Source organism: Rhinopithecus bieti, unplaced genomic scaffold (genome assembly GCF_001698545.2).
Source record: "Rhinopithecus bieti isolate Rb0 unplaced genomic scaffold, ASM169854v2 scaffold_21649, whole genome shotgun sequence".
Taxonomy (NCBI): domain Eukaryota; kingdom Metazoa; phylum Chordata; class Mammalia; order Primates; family Cercopithecidae; genus Rhinopithecus; species Rhinopithecus bieti.
Genome location: NW_016811584.1, coordinates 6,062,597 through 6,071,843, shown reverse-complemented (window position 1 = coordinate 6,071,843; position 9,247 = coordinate 6,062,597).

The following is a 9,247-nucleotide window of genomic DNA, read 5'->3' as shown; positions in this document are numbered from 1 at the left end:
GTATGCAGTTAAGCTGGTGATATAAGAAATATCAGAAAGGACTTTAAATACATCTCTTAAAATATTGGCCGTGTCAATACTGACAGGACTGAAAGAAAGCTTATAGTCTAAAGACAAATATGCAGGCATTTGCACAGTATCTTCCTTGGCCATCAGGTGGAACAGAATATCAAGTTTGATCCCTGTTGGTTGTTTAGTCCAGACTGACCAAGCAGCAGATAAACCCAGATGCTGTGTGGCTGTGCATGATACTTAACCTTTCTAAACTTTAGTTTTGTCATCTGTAAAATGGCAATGGTAAGAGTACGTGTTACATAGGATTGTTGAGTTACATAAATGATTGAATGCATGTAAAGCATTTTGTAAGAGCTTAATATTGTTAGCCATTATGATTATCAGTAGGTCTGCAATATAATACCCTAAGTGGAAAATATGGACTAATGGACTAATATTGGATCAGTTGAACTAAATATATTTTCCGTTTGATACCAGTATAAGATCACCCCAGATCCCATAAGTTTAATCAGTTGTTCACCATTTACTTTTTTTTTTCTTTTTTTTTGGTAATCAAGTGTAGGAATGCTTTGTCATCAAGTATATTAATAGCATAGGCATTTTTGGTAATAATTGAAGATATGCCCAGAGATACCATGCCTTGGGTGATGTGATTATTCTTAGAACATTGAGGCTTGATGTTATTTACCACCTCTTTCTAGTTTCAAGGTGCCACTTAGGTAGATGAAACTTCTGGCTGTATAAAAAAATTGTTAATGTAAATCTTCTGCACTAGTGACTATTAGGATAGGTGAATTCTCTCCAAAATAGAAAAGAAATCTACAAGCTCTTTTCGTTATTTCCTAAAAGGTATTTGTAACCACACTAACTATGAAAGGCTACCCAAATATTGTATTTTCCCATTTTTGTCAAAGATTATGTTACTTTAATGTTGTAATTTTCATTATTTATATATTAGACGTTCCATCAGACAGACTATATATCTTTCTTAATAATACCAAAAAGGAAATGAATTAATCATTAATCTTGGATAGATGAAATATTTTCAGACATGTACTCCATTCTCAAATCATCATAAAAGGAGTCCTTGGTAGTGAGAATGTTAGGAAGCACTTCTTTGAGTAGGTTGATTTGGGAACAACGGGGCAGGAGTAGGCATTATTATTCATATGTAGTATCTATATAATAACTCTAGCATATTAATTTGATCTGTATTATAGGAACATGATTTTACAGCAACCAGTTAAAAAACAATTTCATTGACTTTCACCAAGGCACCAGTTTAAGAACCATTTGGCCAACATTAACAATTTTTTTATACAGCCAGAAGTTTCATCTACCTAAGTGGCACCTTGAAACTAGAAAGAGGTGGTAAATAACATCAAGCCTCAATGTTCTAAGAATAATCACATCACCCAAGGCATGGTATCTCTGGGCATATCTTCAATTATTACCAAAAATGCCTATGCTATTAATATACTTGATGACAAAGCATTCCTACACTTGATTACCAAAAAAAAAGAAAAAAAAAAGTAAATGGTGAACAACTGATTAAACTTATGGGATCTGGGGTGATCTTATACTGGTATCAAACGGAAAATATATTTAGTTCAACTGATCCAATATTAGTCCATTAGTCCATATTTTCCACTTAGGGTATTATATTGCAGACCTACTGATAATCATAATGGCTAACAATATTAAGCTCTTACAAAATGCTTTACATGCATTCAATCATTTATGTAACTCAACAATCCTATGTAACACGTACTCTTACCATTGCCATTTTACAGATGACAAAACTAAAGTTTAGAAAGGTTAAGTATCATGCACAGCCACACAGCATCTGGGTTTATCTGCTGCTTGGTCAGTCTGGACTAAACAACCAACAGGGATCAAACTTGATATTCTGTTCCACCTGATGGCCAAGGAAGATACTGTGCAAATGCCTGCATATTTGTCTTTAGACTATAAGCTTTCTTTCAGTCCTGTCAGTATTGACACGGCCAATATTTTAAGAGATGTATTTAAAGTCCTTTCTGATATTTCTTATATCACCAGCTTAACTGCATACGAAATAAGTTAATTGGTCAAATTGGAAGACTCCTATTTCTTAAGATCTAATTTCATATGTAGTAGTGGAGGAAGGCACATTACCATTTCAGAGGAGAAAGCACAAAAATAGGAACTAAGGATGAATTAGGGAACCCATAAGAAAGAGAACCAGAGCATACATCACGTGGCCTTCTGACACTGAGTGAAGCTCATGCCTGCACCCCTGCTGGTCTTCCCGTTCCTTGTCAGTGTCAGCCGTTGTTTTGAAAGAGACACAATGGGACCCTGTCTGTTGCTTCTTAAGCTGGGGCAAAGTTTATGTTTTGTCTGATTGGCTGCCTCCTCATTCTTCAGTGGGCCCAGTAAAATATGTTAAATACTATTGGTGAGTAAAATTGCTGAGGGAAGAAACACAATTATTGGGCAATGTTTCTTGGGAGTTTCAGGGTAATAAAGCAGAATTTGGAAATAAGACTGTGTGAAATAACCAAGTAGCTGTATCAGATTGTGGAATTAATTTACTGAGGAGGTTAGCTGCCAGTTTTCTGAAAAAAAAAAAAAAAAAAAAAAGCCCAAATTAGTTCCGTTATTTTAGTAATTATTATTTAACATGTGCTAAGTGCCCACAGCATGTTGGTGCCCTCACATGATATCAGAATGCACTATGGAGGGAACTGAACTTGTTATTGGATTTAATTAATTTCTCGAGCTAATTGCCAATGTGGGCCAAATTTCTTATGTGAGTAAAATTGGAGTGTGAGAAAAGATAATGTCCCTCCCTCATTAAACTGTCCACGTTAGATTTACAGGGCGACAGTCAGGCCCACTCAGTCTTAGTTTTGATAGCTTTCATCACTGACATCACAGAGTAAGTGGTGATCTGTCCTTTCATTATTAGGCTCAACCCAATAACTGTTGCACAAATACAACCACCTCTATCAGGGAGGCTTCAAAGAGCTGTTTGTAGTTTGATGCTTAGCTTGTCATTTTTTTTTTTTTTTCCTTGCTAGCCCCAGACTTTTGTTCTCGCAATGCAGGGAGAATTGTAGTGCAGGGCCCTGCCTGACACCTGCCAAGAAGGGTAGCCCTTGCCAACTGCTGCCTTCCCTGGAGCGGGAATCAGTGAGTGACTTCTGCAAGTGATGTGACTTTTTAGATCTTAGGAAGTTTTTCTCACACAGTTACATAACTGGCATGTGATTCCCATCCATCCCCAGCTTGTGCTTATAAAACACTGTGGACAATACCTTTTAAAATGGCTGAGATATCATTGATTACCTGCAAAAACTGGAAGACCATTTGTATGCCTGTCTTTTCTTCAATGTTTGCTTCTACAGGGTCTTCGGTTGAATTCCCTAGAACTGGAGATGGGTGTGCATGTGATTAATAAGAGAGGGCTCTTGGGAGAAACCAGGAAGGGAGTGAGGGAATTAGGACAAGGAAGTGGAAGAAGCTACCAAGGTTGTAGTTTCAGGTGAAATTAACCTGATCACATGGGGAGTCTTGGGAGCATGAAATATACTACAGAGTCAGTTCCACCTTGAGACAGGAGTGTAGGCTTTTGTACCTTCCCTTCCCACCATTCAATTTTTAGCTATGGACCCTGGGTGAAGGCCGAGTTTAGTGATATATCTCCCCACAACCTCTGGGTGTGGCTCTGGTCACTCAAGGGCAATTCTTTGGAGAAGATGGGCAGCAACACCTGTAGGGAGGAATGGGACACCAAACTGGTAAAAGGGCAGAGATCTGAGTGGAGCATCAACAGCTTCTGAAGTGTAGGGAACACATTCTGTAGTTGCACAGGGCATTTGCATGCATAAAGGAACCCAAGTTTCCTTCGAGTTACACAATTTTGTGGCAGAGTGAGAAAGCATTGTAACCCTATTGACTCCTGATTTTGTGGTGTGACTCCATCTTTAGTAGGAGATTAAGAACTGGCAGAAAGATGAAAACCACATATTATATTTTTTAGGTTTATGGAAGCTGAAGTTAGTAGTTCTCAAATAGATATTCACCTGAGAAAAAGAATATGAAACTTCTTAACTCCACTGAACCTAATGAATTTATCGCTCCTCCATCGACTTCTAGTAAACTGTTGTTAATGCCTGTAAAGGTAATTAAACATGACAGATGAAAAAACGATTACACTCTCAGGTCAAAGAGGGAGTAAGGTATGCAGAGTGTCTGGGGGCTACAAAATTCAGCCTCTTGTTCCATCAAATGACAGGGTCTAACTTTGTGATGTGAACACATTATTGCAAATGTCAGTGCACAGAGAATTGTTTACACAGACTGCAAAGATGATTCCTAAAGAAGAAGCAAAGCAATAAAATACAAAACAACAACATTTCATTGACCCAGTTATAATTCCAACTTTTCATCTCTTTGGATGAACCATTTCATATAGAGACTTTTCTATGATAAGCTTTTAAAAAATAAGATAGCAAGATGAAAGAGGCAACAATTAATATTAAAATGTTATGCACATTAATGTAAATTATAAAACATTTTATATCTCAAACTGCAAAAGATATATTTTGTGGTTAATTGTTCTTTCTCTATTTCCCCTCCTTCTTTCCAATTGAAAGTATCCACAGCTTAATATTATAAATCAAATTATTAAACTTTCTACTATGTAAGTTTCTGAACTTAGCCGTGTATATATTTGCATCTAGATAATTTCTGGAGGATGGAGTAAAGATGCTTTATTGATTCTGTATATTTTATTTAAAAATACTTTTTCAGCAGTAATTCAGCAAACTTAAAGGTTTGTAAAGAGAAAATGTGTTATGTATATTTTATTTAAAAGTGTGATGCAGTTCTCCAAATGCAATTAATTGTTAAAAAAAAAAGAGAGAATATATTTTTCAAATCGAATGTGGGATTTTTTGCCCTCTACCCGCGCACGTGCCTTCTTTTGATTGTGATTTTCATACTTTTTTTCAGGAAAGGAAATGGTTTATATATAAAAGTTGGTAATGTCTTGATTACATAAATCTCATGTCATCCTAAATATATTTTCTCACCTTGGCGTTCATACATAAAATATTTTAATTTCATGGATAATTTTGCTTTTAGCATTTGTTATAGTCATTGATATTGCTGTTTTATGACAGAGTAATTTTTAATAACATTTTGGTTCAGTTGTGTTCAAATGATAAAAGAAAGAAATTTCCTTAAAAAATACTGCTTGAGGTTACCTTCTGAGTCTTCTTTTGGCATCTTAATGTCAAATCCTGTATTTGAGAGCAGTAATCCATATTAAAGGGAGGTTCAAAATTGAAATTATACCATTGACCTTGGCCTTTTTCAAGTGAAACTGTTCTACAAGTTCTCTTTGCCATCAGCATGTTTACCAAGCTCTTTATTTTCAAATGCAACCTTTCTTTTAAGCATGGTGGTAACTGCTCTTCCCGCTCCCTACTTATCACCCAAGAGCTGTTTTCCACTGCTGCCTTCCCTTGCCTGCTCTTCCCTCTTTGATCCTCAGATTCTAAACTGTGTAGATGAGTGGAGTGGGTGAGGACACACCTGGCAAGGAGGAGAGGGGCCATTTCCACTTCCAGGTCCTTTCCTCAAAAGAAGACTTGCTGAGAGCCCAGCCATGTTGGAACTAACCTCCCCAACTATAAGTGGCTACCTTGGCCTAGTGTTTGCTGTGCTCCAGGCTCTGTTCCAAGTTTTCTAAATGCATTCCTTCTTTCACTCTTCACATCAGCTCTAGGCACCACACATATAATTATTGTGTTTCACACACAGGGAGACCGAAATTCATAGTGGCCCAGCCATGCACCATACAGCCTGCTCTGAAAAAGCTTCTCCTTGTGATTGAGGGACCAGGATTAACAAACATTTATCAGTTCCACTACTTCAGCTATATATTGAAACCTTATTTAAGGAATTCTTGGTGTCAGTTACAGAAGTTCTTTGGCCCTAGGTTAAAGTGGGGTGGTTCTTACCATCACTATTATCACCATCATTTGTCACCACTGCCATAATTATCATCACCATCACCATCACCAGTACCATCACCATCTCCATTGCAATCATTATCATCCTGCTTCTCCTCATCATCATATATAGCAGTTACTGACTATCTCTTCTATGGCAAGCCCTAAGTTAGATGCTTACATTTCAGCAAGCTTTTCTCTAATTCCCCTCAATGTGATAAAAATAAAATGATCTAATATGGACAGGTAACCCATCTACATAAAATAATGGAGAAATCATTAGCCTAGGAATTTGACAGATCTGAGTTCCTAATTATAAGCAATAATTATAGGCAACATATCTCAGCTTCATTTCTTCACCTTTCCCAAGAGCTTAATAATTCCTTTCACATTTTCGAGAGAGAGTGAAATAAGATGGGATATATAGCAAATGCTTAGCACTTTGCTGCAATCATACTAGCCACCCAGGAAATGGTGGTTCTTCTCCCTCTCTGCTGTACCTCTCATGTGGGGAGAAAATGCTGGGAGGCATAGATAATTGCTAAATTGAATTGTATAATGAAAGAAATCCTGTATTATATATTTAACAATTTACATTTCTCATTTACTTACTATGTTTGAGGTATGTTTGAGTGCATAATTTGCTTTACATCATTTAATTTTCACAGCAGCTCTCTGCGGTCGGCAGCTGATTGATTTTCTTAATACCAGGAATCAGGGATGCTATCCTTTTCCACCTGCTGACCTATATGCTTCATCAGTGGATTTTTTTGCCTTCTGGCCAATGGGAGGACCCAAGCAGGAGACTGGAAAATGGTAGGAGAGTGAGGTCAAGGTATTAGTTGCCCTGGATCCCTCCCTGTGGACTCCCTTTGAGCTGGCTGTGTTCCTCTATCAAAGGAGATAGCTCTTCTTGAGGTTGACCACTCCACCAGACCTTCTCTTTCCAAGTTCTGGTCAGTGCTCCTTCCCCTTCTCCCATTATGTTGTGCGATGATAACAGCTCCAGAGTATTGAATGTCCCTTATGGTTTCCCTAGATACTACCCAAAGTTTTATAAATAGTCCCTTTATTAAACCTTCCTCAAATTATTCTAATTTCGGTGGGGCATCTGTGTCCTGTTCAAATCTTACCAATACAGAAGAGGAGAAACCAGGCAACTTTATTGAAACTGCGTGTGTACACTGGGCACACACTTTATTTGGGGTGGCTTGGGTGGATACTGGTAGAGTTGATTGGGGAGCTAAAGACACTCGGGTCATTTTTGCCATTAACATTAGCAGGATCTATTTTTATCAGTGTCAATGGATACTCAGAACTTTTGTTTCACCATGGACATAATCTGTGTTCACCTTCTTTCACTTGCACAATATTCATGTGGCTCCGATACTAGATTTTGCACTCCTTTAGGGTAGGGATTCTTCTATTCATCTCTGTGCCCTCAACACAAGTACACCACAGTGCTTAGTAGGCACTCCGTACAGTCATTATTTAATAATCTATCTGCCTACCCCCAAGCATAAGGATGACCTGAAGTAAGTACACAGGTACAGCTGCAAAGCGTGTTTTGCTTCTTGATGTGAGCTTCCATAAAAAACCAAACTGATCTATGTGTTATATCTGTAAATATTACAGAAATGGACATGCCAGATTTCTCTTCTTTAGCATCTGCTATAAGGGAAAAACTAGGCAGATGCCTGGAAGGCATGGGCAATTGCAACTTTTCAGTAAGATATACTGATCTGGTTTTAATTTGAAATAATAAAGAACATTTTTTCTTCTCTTTGGACTGTTTTGCCTATTAAAATTGGTTCCAAAATGTTCTCAATTACTGGATATTGATATTTCTCACTTTGAAAGCTTGGTTGCAGATACCCTGGTAATCATTTTTTACCTTTTAATTAATGATAAGCACTGGAGAACTCAGTACTAGAGCAGTCGTAGCTTCCGTTTTTAAGGGGCATAAACACAATGTGGTAGCGAAATGAATATTATAAATGAATATTAGAATTATCAGAATTCTTTAAATGAAAGCTTTCATCACTAATGTTTCAGTACATTTAAATAAAGGAAGGATAAAAGCTTGGTAGTGCTTGGTCAATTCAGTGGCTGTGTTTTAAAGTCTAATTTGTAAAAGAATAAGAATTCAGTTATCTTTTAAATTAGGATAAATTTCTTAATCTTACCAAGGAATAACAGTGTGGCGTGCCCCTTTAGATAGATGGCTTTTCTTTTCCAGATTGCAGATGGCTATAAGTGTGCTGAATTTACTGACAAACGGTGTGGGTCTCAGTGGAGAGACACTTTCTGTAGACTGACATGGATTCCTCTTGGGAGATTTTGTATACAATAAATTATTTATATAAAAACCTAAGGTTCTGCTCCTGTGCTTTAGTTTTAATTTTATATCACTGCAAAGTGCCATAAGTAATCAGAATAGGTCTGTGTTTGATAGGAGGGAACTACAACAAAACCCCTTTCAGCAGCATTCTTAATTGCACCGGACCTTGAGAAAGAGATTACAACAGAGATGGGCTAGGGTCAAGAAAGTGTTGAATTGCAATCCAGGAACTGGCATAGAGTTTGCTAAGCCACTGAAGGGATTCCAGCCAAGCAACTATAAGAAGGTGTATGGAGGAGGGAATTGGGCCGGGAGTAGGAGAGGTAATGGAGGTGTGGGCATCTGAGATGGGTTTACAATCCACTTTCCAATGATAGATGCAGATGCTGGCACATAGCAGAGGAAGAAATACCTAGAATTTTATTACGATTTCTTACCCTGAGCAATCAATGGGCCTAATTTTAAAAAAAGAAACAAAATTTAATTTTTGTCATAGAAGTAGTGAGTGGAATGGTGGTCACTAGAGGCTGGGGGATAGGGAGAGGGAATGGGGAGATGTTGATCAAAGGGTACAAAGTGGCTGGGTGCAGTGGCTCATGCCTGTAATCACAGCACTTTGGGAGGCCGAGGTGAGAGGATCGCTTGAGCACAGGAGTTTGAAACCTGCTAGGGCAGCATAGTGAGAACCTGTCTCTACAAAAAGTAAAAGATTGGCCTGGTGTGTTGGCACATGCCTGTAGTCCCAGCTACTTGGGAGGCTGAGGTGGGAGAACTGCTTGAATCCAGGAGGTCGGGCTGCAGTGAACTGTGCGTGTGCCACTGCACTCCAGCTTGTGTGACAGAGTAAGACCTTGTCTCTAAAATAAAACAAAACCAGGGTACAAAG